Genomic DNA, 20,664 nt, shown 5'->3' on the forward strand with positions numbered 1-20,664 from the left:
GTATTTTTTTGGGAAAATCCCCGACAGACTACAGTCTATGGGGTCGCAGAGAGTCGGACATGACTGAGCAACTAACACACAAATACATACGCACACAATAGGAGACTTCTGGCAACTAGAACTCTCAGCACTATATACTGGGCTTCCATATCCTTACAAAATTCATCATGTTGCACTGATTCTTTGTATGATGAGCCCCCAAGTACACTAAAATCCACCTATAATATTCACTTTAGTTCTGAGAGATTGTTGGTTTTGTTTTCATTTTTGCTTCACTAGATCTTTCTCTAAAGAAATAAAAATTTATACAAGGCCTTTTTAAAACAAAAACTCAAACCTCTAATAGGATAACTAAAATTACTCATCCATAATACTACTGAATAGCCTCTCAAAATCCCATATAGATTTCTCTTCAATCAACTCTTGATTGGTCTTAAGAGCAATCAGTTTTACCCTCAAATTTTTTACCAAAAATCAATGCTTGCTCTAAGAGAGAAAATGATTAAACCAAACAACTGTGAAAGTAGACCTACTAATAACAGATCACTACTTATAATCTGATAGTTCTCTTGGGGATAATGCATATTCATACACTGTCCATATCCTGAGAAAACTTTAAAATTTAGATAGAATTTCAACTATACTCTCAATTCCAGTTGTTGGAATCAAGAAAGCCTAGAAACAGTGATACCTTGGATCAGAAACAACAGGGAAAGAAAAAGGTGGGCAATAGCCAGTATAGAAGAGAAGGAGGGAAAGAGAAGGATGTTAGATTTAGATTTTCCAAAGCAACTTTATACTCTCTTCTCCCTTGCCTGATAATAATACACTTCTGCCATCCCTTCCTGTCATCTAAACATCAATATAATACTCAACAAAATTATAAAATGCCCTAAGTATTGACAAACAAACAAAACCCTGAAGCAGTGATAAAAAAAAAAACCCACTGTCTTTATATATTTTGCTGAGATATTTAGATTTCTTTTCATTGTTATTCTTCAGTTGCTAAGTTGTGCCCAACTCTTTGTGACCTCATGGACTACAGCACGCCAGGCTTCCCTGTGCTTCACTATCTCCCAGAGTTTACTCAAACTCATGTCCATTGAGTCGGTAGTGCCACCTAACCATCTCATCCTCTGTCACCTCCTTTTCCTCCTGCCTTCAATCATTCCAAGCATCAGGGTCATTTCCAGTGAGTTGGCTCTCTGCATCAGGTGGCCAAAGTATTGGAGCTTCAGCATCAGTCCTTCCAATTATATTCATGACTGCTTTCCTTTAGGATGGACTGGTTGGATCTCCTTGCAGTCCAAAGGACTCTCAAGAGTCTTCTCTAACACCACAATTCAAACGCACCAGTTCTTCGGTGCTCAGCTTTCTTTATGGTCCAACTCTCACATTCGTGTGTGACTACTGGAAAAACCACAGCTTTGACTAACAGAACCTGTCAGCAAAGTAATGACTCTGCTTTTTAATATGCTATCTAGGTTGGTCATAGCTTTTCTTCCAAGGAGCAAATATCTTTTAATTTCATGGCTGCAGGTATTCCCATCTCTTTAAGAATTTTCCATAGTTTGTTGTGACATTGCAGTCAAAGGTTTTAGTGTAGTCAATGAAGCAGATATTTTTCAGGAATTCCCTTGATTTTTCTATGATCCAATGGATATTGGCAATTTGATCTTGGTTTCTCTACCTTTTCTTAATCCACCCTGTACATCTAGAAATTCTCAGTTCACGTACTGCTGAAGGCTAGCTTGAAGGATTTTGAGCATTACATTGCTGGTATGTGAGTGAACTTATAATGTAGTTTGAACATTTTTTGGCATTGCCTTTCTTTGGGATTAAAATGAAAACTGACCTTTTCCAGTCCTGTGGCCCCTGCTGAGTTTTCCAAATTTGCTGTAATATTGAGTGCAGTGCTATAACAGCACCGTCTTTTATCTTTTGAAATAGCTCAGCTGGAATTCCATCACTTCTACTAGCTTTGTTCATACTAACCCTAAGGTCTACTTGACTTCACACTCTAGGATGTCTGGTTCTAAGTGAGTGACCACACCATCATGGTTATCTCAGTCATTAAGACCACTTTTGCATAGCTCTTCTGTGTATTCTTGCCACCTCTTCTTAATCTACTCTGCTTCTGTTAGGTATTTGCAATTTCTGTCCTTTATTGTGTCCATCTTTTGCATCAAATGTTCCCTTGGTATTCTAATTTTCTTGGATATATCTCTAGTCTTTCCCATTCTATTGTTTCCCTCTATTTCTTTGCACTGTTCACTTAAGGCTTTCTTTTCTCTCTACACTATTCTCTGGATCTCTGCATTCAGTTGGGTATGTGTTTCCCTTTCTCCTTTACTTTTCACTTCTCTTCTCAGCTATCTGTAAGGCCTCCTTAGACAACTATTTTGTCTTCTTGCATTTCTTTTTCTTTGGGATGGTTTTGGTCACAGCCTAATATACAATGTTGTGAACTTCTGTCCATAGTTCTTTAGGCACTCTGTCTACCAGATCTAATCCCTCCAATCTATTGATCATGTCCACTGTATAATCATAAGGGATTTGATTTAGGTCATATGTGAATTGTCTGGGCTTCCTAAGTGACTCAACTGAAAGAATCTGCCTGCAATGTAGGAGATGGGTGTTTGATCGCTAGGTTGGGAAGATCTTCTGGAGGAGGGGATGGCAACCCACTCCAGTATTCTTGCCTGGAGAATCCCATGGATAGAGGGGCATGGTGGCCTACAGTCTATAGAGTTGCACAGAGTTAGACATGACTGAAGCAAATGAGTACATATGCATATCTGAATGGTCCAGTGATTTTCCCTGCTTTCTGTAATTTAAGCCTGAACTTTGCAATAAAGAGCTCAAGATCTGAGCCACAGTCAGCTCCAGGTCTTGTTTATCTTCAGCTGCAAAGAATATAATCAGTCCGATTTCGTTACTGACCATCTGGTGAGGTTCACCTGCAGAGTCATCTCCTATGTTGTTGGAAGAGGGTGTTTGCTATGATCAATGTGTTCTCTTGGCAAAACTGTTAGCCTTTGCCCTGCTTCATCTTATATGCCAAGGCCAAACTTGCTTGTTACTCCAGGTATCTCTTAAACTACTTTTGCATTCCAATCCCCTATAATGAAAAGAACATCTTTTTTTCTGTGTTAATTCAAGAAAGTCTTGTAGGTCTTCATAGAGCTGTTCAATTTCAGTTTCTTTGGCATTAGTGGTTGGGACACAGACTTGGATTACTGTGATGCTGAGCAGTGTGCCTAGAAAACAAACCAAGATCATTCTGTCATTTTTGAGACTGCACCCAAACACTGCATTTGGACTCCTTTGTTGACTATGAGGGATACTCCATTTCTTCTAAGGGATTCTTGCCCACAGTAGTAGACATACTAGTCACCTGGACTAAATTTGTTCATTCCCATCCATATTATTTCAGATTTGTAAAATGTCAATGTTCACTCTTGCCATCTCCTGTTTGACCACCTCCAACTTACCTTGATCCATGGACCTGATGCTCCAGGTTCCTATGCAGCATTGTTCTTTATAGCATCAAACTTAAAGAGATGGGAATACCAGACCACCTGACCTGCCTCTTGAGAAACCTATATGCAGGTTAGGAAGCAACAGTTAGAACTGGACATGGAACAACAGACTGGTTCCAAATAGAAAAAGGAGTATGTCAAGGCTGTATATTGTCACCCTGCTTATTTAACTTATATGCAGAGTATATCATGAGAAACGCTGGCCTGGAGGAAGCACAAGCTGGAATCAAGATTCCCAGGAGAAGTATCAATAACATTAGATATGCAGATGACACCACCCTCATGGCAGAAAGTGAAGAGGAACTAAAAAGCCTCTTGATGAAAGTGAAAGAGGAGAGTGAAAAAGTTGGCTTCAAGCTCAACATTCAGAAAACGAAGATCATGGCATCCGGTCTGATCACTTCATGGCATATAGATTGGCAAACAGTGGAAACAGTGGCTGACTTTATTTTTTTGTGCTCCAAAATCACTGCAGATGTTGACTGCAGCCATGAAATTAAAAGACGCTTACTCCTTGGAAGGAAAGTTATGACCAACCTAGACAGAATATTAAAAAGCAGAGACATTACTTTGTCAACAAAGGTCTGTCTAGTCAAGGCTATGGTTTTTCCAGTGGTCATGTATGGATGTGAGAGTTGGACTATAAAGAAAACTGAGCACCGAAGAATTGATGCTTTTGAACTGTGGTTTTGGAAAAGACTCTTGAGAGTCCGTTGGACTGCAAGGATATCCAACCAGTCCAACCTAAAAGAGATCAGTCCTGGCTGTTCATTGGTGGGACTGATGTTGAAGCTGAAACTCCAATACTTTGGCCACCTGATGCGAAGAGCTGACTCATTTGAAAAGACTGTGATGCTCGGAAAGGTTGAGGGCAGGAGAAGGGGATGACAGAGGATGGGATGGTTGGATGGCATCACTGACTCAATGGACATGAGTTTGGGTAAACTCTGGAAGTTGGTGATGCACAGGGAGGCCTGGCGTGCTGCGGTTCATGGGGTCGCAAAGAGTTGGACACGACTGAGTGACTAAAATGAACTGAACTTACTTTCACCAGCAGACACATCCACAACTGAGTATTGTTTCCTCTTTGGCCTAGCCTCTTCATTCTTTCTGGAGGTATTTCTCTGCTTTTCCTCAGTACCATACCTAAAGACCTGGGTGCTCATCTTCTGGTGTCATCTCTTTTTGCCTGTTCATACTGTTCATGGGGTTCCTGAGGCAAGAATACTGCAGTGTGTTGCCATTTCCTCCTCCATTGGACCACATTTTGTTAGAACTCTCCACCGTGACCCATTAATCCTGGGTGGCCCTGCACCACATGCCTCATATCTTCATTGAGTTACACAAGGCTGTGATCCATGAAATCATTTTGGTTAGCTTCCTGTGATTGTGGGTTTTGTTTTAAATGCTGTGAGATTGTTGTTTTTGCTTCTTCTGTCTGCCGTCTGATAGATGAGAAAAAGAGGCTCTGGCAAGCTCCCTGATGGGAAAGAGACTTCTTTTAAGACAGCATAAGTCCTAAGTGAGAAGCTCTGGCTACTGGGTGAAAGCTTTAAGATCGAAGTAAATTTTTTAATGGCTACATCAATTTATAAGTAATAAATATATACCAGAAATTTGATAATCAGGGTAGACAAAGGTTTTTCAGAAAGGGCACAGAAAGCAATAAAAACTTTCGATAAATTAGAATTCATCAAAGTGAAAAACTTCTCCACAAAATACATCAGTTTAAAAAAATGAATGGGCTAGGTACAAAGTAGAAGAAATATTCACAAAACATATCTGACAAAGGACTAGTATTTATGATGTATAAAAGAACTCTCTCAACTTAAAAATAAGACAACTATTCAAATTTTAAACTGACCAAAGAGATTGAACAGACATTTCACAAAGGAATACCCATGTGCTTAATGAACACATGAAAAGATGCTGAACATGATGAAATACCACTACACACACACTAGAATGGTTAGAAGGAAAAAGATTTACAAAACCAGGTGTGGAGGTGGATAGGCAGAATGCTCTGGCATTTTGGTGGGAGTAAATAATGGTACAAAAACTTGGAAAACTGTCTTGAACTTTTTTTATAAAACTAAATGTGTACTTATCCTATGATCCAATGATTCCACTCTTAGGTATTTTCACACAGGAAAGCACATGTTCACAAAAGACTTGTACAAGTTTTTTCATAGCATCTTCATTTGTTAATAGCTTCAAACTAGTAACAACTCAAATATCCATCAATAGGAGACTAGATAAATAAGTTGTGGTATAGCCATATGATAGATGCTATTCACCAATTAAAGGAATAAACTACTGATATATATATATATATATATATATATATATAAAACAACATAAATGAATTTCAAACAATGTTATTATAAGTGAAAGAAGTTTTGCCCCAAAAGAGTGCATTCAGGATGACTACTTTTATATAAAGTTTTAGAACAAGCAAAGTTAATTGATCTATGGTAAAAAACATCCTAAGAGTGGTTGCTTTTGAGGGTGGGAGTAATGGCAGAAACTGACTTTGAAGAGGCATGAGGGAACTTTCTGAAGTGATGGCAATATTCTTTATCTTGATAAGGTTCTTAATTACACAAATAAATGCATTTACTAAAAACTTATTAAATGGTACACTTAAGATCTGCGCATTTTACTGTAATTTTATCTCAAAAAAAGAACTATAAATAACTAGCTAATGATAATGCATGCTGAAGGGTTTCAGACTGAAGGTACTGGACATATACAACTTACTGTGAAATGTCTAAAACAATAAGATGCAATAGTAGATTAAAAATTAATAAATGGATAATTATATAATAAAGCAAATACAGCAAAATGTTAGGGGTAGAATCTGGGCAGTGGATACATAGGTATTCATAGTCCAATTATTTCACCTTTTCTCTATATATGAAAATTATCATAGTAAAATCTTGAAAAACAAAAATAACCCAACACTGACCATAATGAGCCAATTTCCAAAATATCTTCTGCTATTATTAAAAGTCAAAAAAATAAATAAATAAATAAAAAGGGCCATCTTGCTGTTTCTTTCCACTAATAAATCACTTGCGGTCAGTTCACAGTCAAAATCTATTTTTTTGTCCCCTGTATTTGGTCATATAGTTTTTGACAGAGGTAACTGGTTCTAGTATTTTTCCATGCAGCACCTATTTTCAACTTTTCCTTTGGATGTGCTCTTTAATATCAGTATCTGGTGACATCATCCAATTACGCATGTAAAAGGTGAAATATGGTTTTCACTAATGTAGTCTTGCTAACAAAAGAAGGCAACACAATTATTAATAAATTCACTATAAAAACAAAGCAGATTTTAACTAAATTCATTTTGGTGTTTACATGGTTTTAAATATGTTTTATAATACCCTAAGGAGAAAGCCAAAGACTTTAAGTATCAAAATCAATATGACAAAAAGAAAAATAAAAAATAAAAACATTATAATATACACTCTAGAACAATTATGCAATAGAAATAGTAATAATTAAAGCTTACCAAATACTTTCTTAAAGTTTATTTTTAAAGATATAGATTCAGAATTCTGACAATGAAATTCAAATTATAAAATACTACTTATATACTCTTTAAAACTGTTTCTGTAATGAATAACAAGGTTAGGTTACTGGTTTTGTTTTTAAAACTCACAGATACAATTTATTTTACGGACAAAGTGAGAAATTCCTGACTGACAAAAAACAGGAATGGAACATTTTCTGCCAATCTTGTGTCACAACTGTCTCTGTACATCAAGTAAAGGAAAAAAGTTTATGACGAAGGATGATGTTTATCTTTATTGCCAGGAACACTATTTTATATGATGAAAATACTTCCTTAAAATTAGAGTCTCTGTGAAACTGGAGAGTGAGTACTCATAGTATTTAGACAGCAAATATAAAACTATTATCAATAGCCCTCTCAAGTTTCATGAAGGAAAAGTGACCCACAGTTTTCAGCTAGAATAGTAAAAATCACAAATGGACATTTTTATTTTCAAAGACAGAAAAGCCCAAATATCACAATACTGAGATACAGCTTGGCACTGTGTTAAATGTTGACTTTACAATCACAGAAAACATGTTTCAATCTTTCTAAAGGTTCACAAATCTTACTCAAAGTACCAGCTAAGTTTTTCCAGACACAGAAAGGAAATGAGTTATACAACTGTCTCCATTAACACCAACCAATAAAACAACAGAAAAACATAGTATTAAAAGTTATTAGTAAGACTTCTCTTCATTTACATAGTGTTTAATGCTAAAGCAACATTATATTGTTTAATGCCTACTAACAGAAAAGAAAAACATAACAGGTGGAAATAAACTAACAGAAGGATGAGGATTAAATCTATTAATTAGAGAATATTAATTAAATCCCAGCAATCTTTTCTCCTTTGCATCATAATTACAAGTCAGTATTGAATATTTAGCAACAGCCATAGTTAAATGATGCTAAATTACATCATGTATTGGGAAATGGCATCTCTAAACAGGTACAAAAACACTAACAGAAGATAGAGTTACTGATATACAGGCACATTCATCTTGGAATCATTTTTATTATTAAGAAACTGAAATTGGAAAAGAAGAAGTAAAACTTTCACTGTTTGCAGATGACATGATCCTCTACATAGAAAACCCTAAAGACTCCACCAGAAAATTACTAGAGCTAATCAATGAATATAGTAAAGTTGCAGGATATAAAATCAACGCACAGAAATCCCTTGCATTCCTATACACTAATAATGAGAAAGTAGAAAAGAAATTAAGGAAACAATTCCATTCACCATTGCAACGAAAAGAATAAAATACTTAGGAATATATCTACCTAAAGAAACTAAAGACCTATACATAGAAAACTATAAAACACTGGTGAAAGAAATCAAAGAGGATACTAATAGATGGAGAAATATACCATGTTCATGGATCGGAAGAATCAATATAGTGAAAATGAGCATACTACCCAAAACAATTTACAAATTCAACGCAATCCCTATTAAGCTACCAGCCGTATTTTTCACAGAACTAGAACAAATAATTTCAAGATTTGTATGGAAATACAAAAAAACCTCAAATAGCCAAAGCATTCTTGAGAAAGAAGAATGGAACTGGAGGAATCAACTTGCCTGACTTCAGGCTCTACTACAAAGCCACAGTCATCAAGACAGTATGGTACTGGCACAAAGACAGACATATAGAACAATGGAACAAAATAGAAAGCCAAGAGATAAATCCACACACATATGGACACCTTATCTTTGACAAAGGAGGCAAGAATATACAATGGAGTAAAGACAATCTCTTTAACAAATGGTGCTGGGAAAACTGGTCAACCACTTGTAAAAGAATGAAACTAGATCACTTTCTAACACCACACACAAAAATAAACTCAAAATGGATTAAAGATCTAAATGTAAGACCAGAAACTATAAAACTCCTAGGAGAATATAGGCAAAACACTCTCTGACATAAATCACAGCAGGATCCTCTATGATCCACCTCCCAGAATTCTGGAAATAAAAGCAAAAATAAACAAATGGGATGAAATTAAAATTAAAAGTTTCTGCACAACAAAGGAAAATATAAGCAAAATGAAAAGACAGCCTTCTGAATGGGAGAAAATAATAGCAAATGAAGCAACTGACAAACAACTCATCTCAAAAATATACAAGCAACTTCTGCAGCTCAACTCCAGAAAAATAAACGACCCTATCAAAAAATGGGCCAAAGAACTAAATAGACATTTCTCCAAAGAAGACATACGGATGGCTAACAAACACATGAAAAGATGCTCAACATCACTCATTATTAGAGAAATGCAAATCAAAACCACAATGAGGTACCACTTCACACAAGTCAGAATGTCTACGATCCAAAAATCTGCAAGCAATAAATGCTGGAGAGGGTGTGGAGAAAAGGGTGTGTAGTCCCTCCTACACTGTTGGTGGGAATGCAAACTAGTACAGCCACTTTGGAGAACAGTGTGGAGATTCCTTACAAAATTGCAAATAGAACTACCTTATGACCCAGCAATCCCATTGCTGGGCATAAACACCGAGGAAACCAGAATTGAAAGAGACACATGTACCCCAATGTTCATCGCAGCACTGTTTATAATAGCCAGGACATGGAAACAACCTAGATGTCCATCAGCAGATGAATGGATAAGAAAGCTGTGGTACATATACACAATGGAGTATTACTCAGCCGTTAAAAAGAATTCATTTGAATCAGTTCTGATGAGATGGATGAAACTGGAGCCGATTATACAGAGTGAAGTAAGCCAGAAAGAAAAACACCAATACAGTATACTAACACATATATATGGAATTTAGAAAGATGGCAATGACGACCCTCTATGCAAGACAGCAAAAACGACACAGATGTGTATAACGGACTTTTAGACTCAGAGGGAGAGGGAGAGGGTGGGATGATTTGGGAGAATGGCATTGTAACATGTATACTATCATGTAAGAATCGAATTGCCAGTCTATGTCCGATGCAGGATACAGCATGCTTGGGGCTGGTGCACAGTGATGACCCAGAGAGATGTTATGGGGAGGGAGGTGGGAGGGGGGTTCATGTTTGGGAACGCATGTACACCCGTGGTGGATTCATGTCAATGTATGGCAAAACCAATACAGTATTGTAAAGTAAAATTAAGTTAAAAAAAAAAAACTTTAAAGATAAAACTAACACAATAAAAATAAAATTGAATGAGGAAAAAAAAAAAAGAAGGCACTGCATTGCAAATGTGGTAAATTTTTTGGTACTTCTGTTAAAATGAGTAAATAATCTTTTCTCTAATTAAATGTTATTTATAGTTAAAAAAAAAAAAAGGAAACTGAGCAGTTGAAATGTTTTCAGGCAGGTAGCAGATGGGGTCCAAACCTGCTCAAAAAAGAAGCAGCATAACTCAAAAAACCCCTATTCTATATTCACTGCTCCTAAATTATTTTTCCTGGGATAGTAATCTTCCACTGACAGCATTTTTCATTTTCAAAACTGTTTTCACATGGATTCTTCCAGAAATCTTGTGAGGCAGATCAGGTGTTATTTTATAGATGCAGAACCTGAGAATGGTCTATGTAGAGATTAAATCCATTCAGGGCCATACCGCTACAACTGGCAGGACTGCCACTGAAACTTGGCCTTCCAAACCCTAATCCTGTCCACTGTGACATAAATAATCCCAAACTTCTAAGCTGGCCTAGCATCAATGAGAACATAGGATATTATAATGGTAGCTGTGGTTCAATGAAGCCAAACACTTAGATATCAAACAGCATCTGGACCCAATTACTAAATTCACCTTTTCCAAACTGTATCCCATCAATAAAATCTACTGTTAACAGGCATATCAAAAAGTTGCAATGACACAATAAATTTAGAAAATGCTAGGTGTGAGAAAGTAAAACTACCAGAAAATGATTTAAGACAGAGTTCCTCAGCACCATTAAATATGTTAATACCTGTTCTTTCCAAGAAGTAATAATTTCAGTTAACTAGTGAGCATTGTTTTGGAAACAACATTTGGTTCAACAGAACATATTTTGAGAAATGCTGGTTTAAATTACATTAAGGGGAAAAAGAAAAATAGGATACTCGATATGTTGAGCTCATCATTTTCAATTCATTATCTCATTTAATCTTCATAAGAATCCTGACAGACTGGTGCTATAATTATCACCATATTAAAATTAGAAGGAAATAATAACAACCATGAAGGTCAGTGTCTTGTTTTACTCATATAGCTGCTGCTGCTGCTGCTGCTGCTGCTGCTGCTGCTGCTGCTGCTGCTGCTGCTGCTGCTGCTGCTGCTGCTGCTGCTAAGTGGCTTCAGTCATGCCTGACTGTGCGACACCATAGACTGCAGCCCACCAGACTCTGCCATCCCCGGGATTTTCCAGGCAAGAACACTGGAGTGGGTTGCCATTTCCTTCTCCAATACATGAAAGTGAAAAGTGAAAGTGAAGTCACTGAGTTATGTCCAACTCTCAGTGACCCCATGGACTACAGCCCACCAGGCTCCTCCATTCATGGGATTTTCCAGGCAAGAGTACTTGAGTGGGGTGCCATTGCCTTCTCTGACCCATATAGCTAGGAAATGGCAAAGCCTGCACCTAATTAAGCCTAGCACTTAAGGCCCCTAAGCCTATGCTCTTTCCATTATCATAACACTGTCTGCTATAATAAATAATACTGGAACATTTAAAGTTATAAACATAAGCACATAATACAAATCTTAGAATCTGATATAAGTAAAGGCAATGGGATATATTTACAGACACTAGATGGAATGAAGTCTAATTTTTGTTTCACTTCTCCAACTCATTTGGATAATGAAAACTGAATAATTTCATGACTACATCTACTTCAGTGCCAAACCTGGAAGGATTATTCATTTCTAGGATCCAAAATATAATCAATTTTATTACATATCTCATATTGAATGTGCACACATAAAATTAAAACATGCTTGCTCCTTGGAAGAAAAGCTTTGACAAACCTAGACAACGTATTTAAGCAGAGACATCACTATGTTAACAAAGGTCCATATAGTCAAAGCTATAGCTTTTCCAGTAGTCACGTATGGATGTGAGAGTTGGACCATAAAGAAGGCTGAGCACTGAAGAATTGATGCTTCTGAACTGTGGTGCTAGAGAAGACTTGAGAGTCCCTTGGACAGCAAGGAGATCAAACCAGTCAATCATATAGGAAATCAACCCTAAATATTCCCTGGAATGACTGATGATGAAGCTGAAGCTCCAATACTTTGGCCACCTGATGCAAATAACTAACTGGTCTGGAAAAGACGCTGATGTTGGGAAAGATTGAAGGCAGAAGTTTGGGACGACAGAGGATGAGATGGTTGGATGGCATCATCAACTCAATGGACATGAGTTTGAGTAAACTCCAGGAGATGAAGGACAGGGAAGCCTGGCATGCTACAGCCCATGGGGTCAAAAAGAGTCAGACATGAATGAGTGACTGAACAACAACAAACAACATATTAATGTGTACAGATACCTTTCTCTATATGCTAGGAGTAGGAAAATAATAGTGTGGCAGGTCTACTTATATCAATTTGCACACTGAAAGAGGCACTATTCTATTTAATTTTGGCTGGGGTATTACAAAGAACCAAGACATCTTTTTGTCTTCCCGCTTGACAAATAACAGAACAGGCTAGGGAATATAACAGACTTACCCCTATACAAATTCTCATTTACTAAAAGCCCCACATACTTGATGGGGCTTTCCAGGTGGCTCAGTGGTAAAGAATCCGCCTGCCAATGCAGGCAACACAGGAGATGTAGGTTCAATTCCTGGGTCAGCAAGATCCCCTGGAGGAGGAAATGGCAACCTATTCCAGCTCAATTCCTGGGTCAGCAAGATCCCCTGGAGGAGGAAATGGCACCCTATTCCAGTATTCTTGCCTGGAAAATTCCATAAACAGAGGAGACTGGCGAGCTACATTCTATGGAGTCACAAAGATTTGAACATGACTGAGTGACTGACTGAGCACACACACAGAAGACAAAATTGGGATTCCCTGGTGGCTCAGTGGTGAAGAATCCTTCTGCACTGCAGGAGATGTGGGTTATTCAAGTTCAATCCTTGGGTTGGAAAGATCCCTTAGAGGAGGAAATGGCAACCTACTCCAGTATTCTTGCCTAGAAAATTCCATCAACAGAGAAGCCTGATGGGCTACAGTCCATGCGGCTGCAAAGAGTCAGATATGACTGAGCAACTGAGCACAGATGCACACACCACATATTTGATACACAAGAAAGTTGAGCTCCTTTCACTATACCCTCATCCTAAGATCAAGGAAGGTCAGTCTCTTTGATAGAGTATGCAGGTGAAATTCTAATGTGAGAGAGAAATACCAAGCCCTTACTTGATTTTTAGAGTCCTATATACCTAGAGAAAGCTCCTTTGGCAATCAGATCAGTCTACCAGAATGAAATGGCATGGTGTGTTCCCAGTTGTTAGGGCTGGAGTAGAGACCTTCCTATGTTTAGAGTTATTAGTCATTCCACATTAGTCCACCCATTCAAATCCATTTTTGACAACCAAGCCAGGTAGATGAGTGGGTAATGTACAAAGGTTGTCCTATCATCTATTCTTACTGACTCAATTACTAACCTTCTGCCAATAACTCTCAAATTGCTCTTTCCAATCTGGGCCCTCTGAGGAGAGCTCCAGACTCATACAATACTGAAGACAGGTATCATGAGTCACTTAGTTTATTGGACATCTCCATCCACTAAATATCCCAGATTAACTTCAATCTATACATGTCTGAAAGACAAATTTATTATCTGTCCCAAACCCCCAATTTGGTTTTCCCTCTTGGTTTCCCCATTTCAGTAAATAACAACACCATTCTTACAGCTGCCAATGCTAGAAAACCTTGAACTCTCTCATAATCCTTCTCTCATTTTTCAGTTCTAATTTCTCAAACCCCTTCTACCTTTGCCATCCTTACCAATGCTGCCTTATTTCACATCCTCTCTCTTATTCTCTCTCTTTTTTTAATTAGCCTCCTCAAAGGTTTCCCTGCCTCTAGTTTCTCCCCTTCCAATCTCAACTCCACATTACTGCCATTGTGATCAGGTCTTGGCAGACAACATTATGTCATTCCCCAGCATAAAGATGTTTAATGGCTTATTAATGCCTCTAGAGTACTGTCTAAAATCTTAGCATCACTCTAAGACCCTTGAAAACTTCAGTTCAGTTCAGTTCAGTCATTCAGTCATGTCCGACTCTCTGCGACCCCATGAACTGCAGAACGCCATGCCTCCCTGTCCATCACCAACTCCTGGAGTTTACCCAAACTCATGTCCATTGAATCGGTGATACCATCCAACCATCCCATCCTCTGACGTCCCCTTCTCCTCCTGCCCTCAACCTTTCCCAGCATCAGGGTCTTTTCAAATGAGTTAGCTTTTCACATGACGTGGCCAAAGTCAAAACTTACTTCCAACTTAATTCTCCAGCTTTATCTCTGGACATCATTCTTCTCTGTCATGCATCAGCCACACCCACGCAGTCAACATTGCCTGAGTGAGTCAAGTGTCTGCATGTCTCTCTGCTTTTATTAATACTATTCCCTATACCCAATGCTTTTCTTGTGTGAAGTTGCTCAGTTGGGTCCAACTCTTTGCAACAACATGGACTACAGCCTGCCAGGCTCTGCTGTCCCTGAGATTTTCCAGGCAAGAGTACTGGAGTGGGTTTCCATTTCCTTCTCTAGGGGATCTTCCTGAACCCAGGTCTCCAGCACTGCAGGCAGACTCTTTACAGTCTGAGCCACCAGGGAAGCCCATATGGGAACTAGTCAAACCAGTCAGAGTCACTCAAATCCAGTATCACTTTCCCTGAGAAGTCTTCAGCTCTCCAATACATAATCAGAACTGATCTCTGTGTTTCAAGAGTTCTGCATATACTTCTGTAAGAGCTGTCATATTGTCTTTTTTATGTGGAAAAAACACATTTATTTACAGGTATAACACATGCATTGATAACGAAGAGGCAGTAATATGATCGCTTTATGATTGCCCAATACAATTGCTTCACCATACCCTAGCCACAATTTTTATCTGTCATATTGTCTTGTCATTAAATTGCATGAGTGTTTCCTCTGACTAAACCAGGAGAAACTTAAGGGCAACAGCAGCAGTTTGGTCACCTTGGAACCTTTAATACTAAGAGAATTAAATGCACTGCTATTAACCAAAGGTTTCAGGATCAGATGGACCTGGGTTCAAATTCCAGCTGTGCCTTTTACTAGCTGTGCAACCTCAGCCAATAACCTTACAGTTACTCTTTTAAGCTTCAGTTTATCATTAAAACAGGAATGAAAGCACTTACAGCAATGGCTAGCACACAGTAAGTTATCATCTTCCTCCCCTCTTCTATGCCAAGTGTGGACACAGGAGAACATGTCCACAGGAGTCCCCAGTGCCCTTTTCATTGGCAACTACCAGAGTCCAGAGCCAGCCAGGAATAGCTAGGTTCGCTGACAACCCTGGGAAGGTAGAAGAGAGACAAGAATGCAGACGCTACTGAGAGAACAGCAAAACTGACAGATCAAAGGACTGAGGATTGCTGACTCCCTCTCCCTTTTCCCCTATCTTCTGCTTCAGAGTAGTCACAGCTCCTAAAATTTAAACCTTGCCTTGCCATGGAAGGGCTTCCCTGGTGGCTCAGAGGTTAAAGCGTCTGCCTGGAATGCGGAAGACCCGGGTTCGATCCCTGGGTCGGGAAGATCCCCTGGAGAAGGAAATGGCAACCCACTCCAGTAACTCTTGCCTGGAAAATCCCATGGACGGAGGAGCCTGGAAGGCTACAGTCCATGGGGTCGCAAGGAGTCAGACACGACTGAGCGACTTCACTTTTGCCATGGAAAGGCAAATCAAACTCCAGTTTCATTTTGGGGGCGGGGGTGGGAGAAGGGAAGTTGGAGAGACAGGGAAAAGCTTTAAGTTTTGTTGCTGTCAATCACTCTGATTCTAGCTATCAAGCTGATTCATAGTCTTCAAAGTGCCAAGGAGCTGGTAAGGATAGTTGCCATTTCAAAGTAAACACACACACACACACACACACACACACACACACACACACACACACACACACACACAACAAGGAGGAAGAAAATATAAGAGAAATCTTTTGGAGGTGGATGAATGATAAAGAAATTGGTCAAGACAAAGAAAGTGAGGGGAGGAAGGAAATGCAGTGGAAAAAATGCATATGTACATTCAATTATCTTTGCTTGTAGTTTTTCTGGTTTATGTGAAAGCTATCCTCATTCAAACCCACTGACTAAAAAAAGTCAAAGTTAGTAATACCTAGAGAAATGCAGTTAGTAATACCTAGAGAAATGCTAATACATTATGATTTCTGCAAGGAGCTGTCTCAATCAATCCAGCCTCTGTTTGAGCACTATGGGCAAAATTCCTCCTTGTGCAAGAATAGTCATTTGCAAATAAAGCTCCTGTCATACAGATTTCAGTGACCTAAAGACAAAATGACATTTTTGTTTCAAACCCATAAAAATTCACAAATTGCTTCCAAGGATTCCCCCACACACACACTGCCCTCCAAAACAAAGGCTTAATGTATTCCCGGTGATTCCAAAGTAAGTCTTTTAGTGAACCTGCTACATAACTGTCAGACCTTCTGGCCACACCTCAACATTTTATATGTATCTCACTGGTCCCACACAGGGATTCTTCAAGGTAGGTTGTACACTATGCCCATTTTACAGTTGAAGAAAACAACATAAGTCACATAACTAATCAGTGACAGAGTAACAGTGTGAATTGGGTCTCCTGATCATCAAACTCAGGATTTCTTTGTCTTCCAACCCTACACACAGCTTATCTTAGTGAAAGAACAAAGGCTCTGCAGTCAAACGAACCTGGCTACAAATCTTGGTTCATTCCTTGAATAGACATGTGACATTTGACAAGTGATTTCAATTCTGAATTTGTGTCCTCATCTGCAAAAGGAAAGAATTTATATTTCTTTTAGAGAAACATAATAGGAATTAAATAGCTTAATATTTTCAAAGTATCTAACAGAGTAATGAGAGTCATTTCCTAGGCAGGTTGATAAGTCTAGGGGTCCCCAAGGAGAGAGGGGTCTAGAATTCTCAAGGAGGAAGAAAGGACAAACTTTTTTTCCCCTCTACATTTCTTATTATTATATAACAATAATGTATCCTGCTTGATGACAGTCTCTGGATTAAACCTTCTGGCTAATCCTGATATCTTAAAATGTAAATTACGGGAGTAGGTCTGCTGAGGTCTTTACAACCTCCAGACATTCTTTTGATTCACTGTAATGACTAATTGGAGAGTATATAACTCCATTGCTAACACTACCAAGGAGGTACTCTTTCTGTCCCCTTCTGAAGCCTATGTCAGAAGCTTTTTCTATCTCCTTTATACTTTAATAAAACTTTATTACACAAAAGCTCTGAGTGATCAAGCCTCATCTCTGGCCCCAGATTGAATTCTTCTCCTCCAGAGGCCAAGAATCCCAGTGTCTTTTCATGGTTCAGCAACCTTTCATGAGCAAATATTCAATAAATGGTAGATATTTTTACATCATACTGTTTGTAACAGCATACACTTTCCTGAATACTAGATTATGTTAAGCAACTTAAAACTACTTTCACTCATTTAGTGCAGTAAACCTAATGAAATGCCTTTAACATGGTGAAATACAGAGGGGGGAAAGCTAGGGTAACACTTGCTTCTTTGATACATTTTTCTTATCCTTCAGGAGATAGAACAAGGTTTTCTTCCTTTTATCTGGATATTGGAAGGTAAAGATAAATAAAAATGTTCTTCTAAGTGAGGTTACATTTTCTTTTGTTTCCCTATCCCTTTATGGCGGTCTTAAACCTGAAACCTTTCAAATACTTATCTTTGAGCTACCTTATTCACATACGATCAAGCATTCCAGTGTAAAAGAAAGAGCTATGTTGTTATATTTTTGTGTTAAACAAAACATAAACAGATCTAACTTTGCACACACAAAAACTAAACTAAACTAAAAAGAAACTTCACAATAGGAGTAGCTAATGAATCAATAATGGTTTCTTCTTTGTCAAGAGCCATAATTACTAATCATCTGAACAGAGTATTTTTGTTTTTCCACTGCAAAAGCAAGGCATCAGACAAAATATTTTACTCAACTCCATGGATGTAAAGTTAATTTCCAGGGCAGAAAAATATCATAAAATTGATTTGCCACACAACTGTGGATACAATTTCTGAGGTAACTCAATGAGGTACAGCTTTATACAGCCACACCAAAAAAAAAAAAAAAAAAGCCTCTAAGAAGAAATCAATTTAAATATTTCTTTAAAAGAAAAATGACATTAGTTCTCAAAGATCTTTATAGTCCCATATTCACAGTATAACGACTAAGAAGTTATTATAACCACTTCCATTTAAGCTACCCTCCTATCACCAAATTTAAATAATCTAAGTAATCCACATTACTCTTATAGCACTACCCTTTTTTTCTTCATGAGCTGCTGCTGCTGCTGCTAAGTCATTTCAGTCATGTCTGACTCTGTGCCACCCCATAGATGGCAGGCCACTAGGCTCCTCTGTCCCTGGGATTCTCCAGGCAAGAATACTGGAGTGGGTTGCCATTTCCTTCTCAAATGCATGAAAGTGAAAAGTGAAAGTGAAGTCACTCAGTCATGCCCAACTCTTAGCGACCCCATGGACTGCAGCCTACAAGGCTCCTCCGTCCATGGGATTTTCCAGGCAAGAATACTGGAGAGGGTCGTGATTTCCTTCTCTTCATGAGCACAGTTTATAAAATCAAAGCATGGTGAATGCTTATTTCCCCCTACTAGGTTTCCAGGTTACCATGAAGGCAGGCATCAGTCTGTTTTGCTGTTAACTTCTCAACACTTGGGGACCAACAATACCCATAATCTCATGTGGTTTTAGAACCAGTTTCTAATTGTAATGTATGTATTTCTTCAGTTCAGTTCAGTTCAGTTCAGTCACTCAGTTGTGTCTGACTATTTGCGACTACATAGACTATGGCACGCCAGGCTTCCCTGTCCACCACCAACTCCTGGAGTTTACTAAAACTCACACCCATCGAGTTGGTGATGGCCATCCAATCATCTCATCCTCTGTCATCCCCCTCTCCTCCCGCCTTCAACTGTTCCCAGCATCAGGGTCTTTTCCAATGAGTCAGCTCTTTGCATAAGGTGGCCAAAGTATTGGAGTTTCAGCTTCAATGTCAGTCCTTCCAATGAATATTCAAGACTGATTTCCTCTAGGATGGACAAGTTGGATCTCCTAGCAGTCCAAGGGACTCTCAAGACTCTTCTCCAACAACACAGTTCAAAAGCATCAATTCTTCAGTGCTCAGCTTTCTTTATAGTCAAACTCTCATATCCATACATGACTACTGGAAAAACCATAGCCTTCACTAGATGGACCTTTGTTGGCAAAGTAATGTCTCTGCTTTCTAATATACTGCCTAGGTTGGTCATAGCTTTTCTTACAAGGAGCAAGCATCTTTTAATTTCATGTCTGTAGTCACAATCTGCAGTGATTTTGGAACTCAAAAACATAAAGTCTGCCACTGTTTCTCCATCTATTTGCCATGAAGTGATACTGAAGGTTGAATTTTAAGCCAACTTTTTTACTCTCCTCTTTCACTTTCATCAAGAGGCACTTTAGCTCTTCTTTGCTTTCTGCCATAAGGGTGGTGTCATCTGCATATTAGATGTTATTGATATCTCTGCCCACAGTCTTGATTCCAGCTTGTGCTTCATCCAGCCCAGGGTTTCACATGATGTGCTCTGCATATAAGTTAAATAAGCAGGGTGACAATATACAGCCTTGACGTACTCCTTTCCCTTTTTGGAACCAGTCTGTTGTTTCATGTCCAGTTCTAACAGTTGCTTCCTGACTTGCATACAGATTTCTCAAGAGGCAAGTCAGAGGGTCTGGTATTCCCATCTCTTGAAGAATTTTCCACATTTGTTGTGATCACACAGTCAAAGGCTTTGACATAATCAATAAAGCAGAAGTAGACGTTTTTCTGGAACTCTTTTGCTTTTTCGATGATCCAATGGATGTTGGCAATTTGATCTCTGGTTCCTCTGCCTTTTCTAAATCCAGCGTGAACATCTGGAAGTTCATAGTTCACGTATTGCTGAAGCCTGGCTTGGAGAATTTTGAGCATTACTTTGCTAGTGTGAGATGAGCGCAACTGTGCAGTAGTTTGAGCATTCTTCGGCATTGCCTTTCTTTCAGATTGGAGTGAAAACTGACCTTTTCCAGTCCTGTGGCCACTGCTGAGTTTTCCAAATTTGCTGGCATATTAGTGCAGTACTTTCACTCCATCATCTTTCAAGATTTGAAATAGCCAACTGGAATTCCATCATCTCCACTAGGCTTTGTTCGTAGTGATGCTTCCTAAGGCCCACTTGACTTTGCATTCCAGAATGTCTGGCTCTAGGTGAATGATCATACCATCGTGATTATCTGGGTTGTAAATATCTTTTTGTATAGTTCTTCTGTGTATTCCTGCCACCTCTTCT

The 20,664-nt window shown here is 38.6% G+C and overlaps 1 protein-coding gene across 3 annotated transcripts in view; it reads right to left on the reverse strand.

Moving 5' to 3' along the window:
* The window catches only part of CHM (CHM Rab escort protein), a 249,481-nt gene that overhangs the window by 166,672 nt on the left and 62,145 nt on the right, over window positions 1-20,664 (reverse strand). The window lies entirely within an intron of this gene.

Source organism: Ovis aries, chromosome X (genome assembly GCF_016772045.2).
Source record: "Ovis aries strain OAR_USU_Benz2616 breed Rambouillet chromosome X, ARS-UI_Ramb_v3.0, whole genome shotgun sequence".
Taxonomy (NCBI): Eukaryota; Metazoa; Chordata; class Mammalia; order Artiodactyla; family Bovidae; genus Ovis; species Ovis aries.